The sequence below is a fragment of the Coenobita brevimanus genome, chromosome 49 (assembly GCF_032717465.1).
Source record: "Coenobita brevimanus isolate Jiangsu-jjx chromosome 49, ASM3271746v2, whole genome shotgun sequence".
NCBI classification, from domain to species: Eukaryota; Metazoa; Arthropoda; class Malacostraca; order Decapoda; family Coenobitidae; genus Coenobita; species Coenobita brevimanus.
The window spans coordinates 17001261-17002034 of NC_137002.1; the positions used below are offsets into that span (position 1 = coordinate 17001261).

General features: G+C 39.5%; 1 non-coding gene across 1 annotated transcript; it reads right to left on the bottom strand.

Moving 5' to 3' along the window:
- Positions 1-239: 239 nt before the first annotated feature.
- On the bottom strand, positions 240-358 carry LOC145399562 (5S ribosomal RNA). The gene has a single exon (XR_013897315.1). It is a non-coding gene; the product is annotated as a 5S ribosomal RNA (ribosomal RNA).
- Positions 359-774: the final 416 nt, after the last annotated feature.

The window sequence follows — 774 nt, forward strand, 5'->3', positions numbered from 1 at the left end:
ACATGCAAGAGACGAAGCTTTTACACAAAACTGCAGAATGCTGGGCACTGAACTGGGGTCGCAGAGAGCGTATGTTTATATATATATATATATATATATATATATACTGTATATATATATATTCATCATTCATTCATTGCCAGACGCCATGTATCCCAGACAGGGTGGCCAAGGGCTTAGAGTTAATTGTTTTACAGGGAGGGGCACTAATCCTCCACCAACCCCACTTGACGTAGGGATGCCAACAGCATCTGGTGTTCCCAGGCGGTCACCCATCCAAGTACTAACCAGACCCAACGTTGCTTAACTTCGCTGATTGAACGGGAAGCGGTGTACTCAACGTGGTATGGCCGTTGGCACATATATATATATATATATATACATTTATGTATATATATATTTATGTATATATATATATATATATATATATAATAACCGCAGGAGAAATGAAAGGAGCGACAGTGAGTACTTTCGTATATTGCATCTTCAGAATGATACAGAAATGTCAAGGGTACAGGTCTTTTATGCACACCAGCAGCAGGGAGTGGCACACAGAACAATGGATGACCTGAATTAAAACTAATTGATACCTAGAACAATAGGTACCTGACTTTTTACCTAAGGGATTCACCTGACAACACGGTTAAATATTGCAGCTTAACTCTTGCACACCTGCAGCAGGGAGTGGCACACAGAACAAAGGATGACCTGGATTAAAAATAAGCGATGCATAGAACAATATGTACCTTGATGAGGGTTTTTTTAATTATGTGT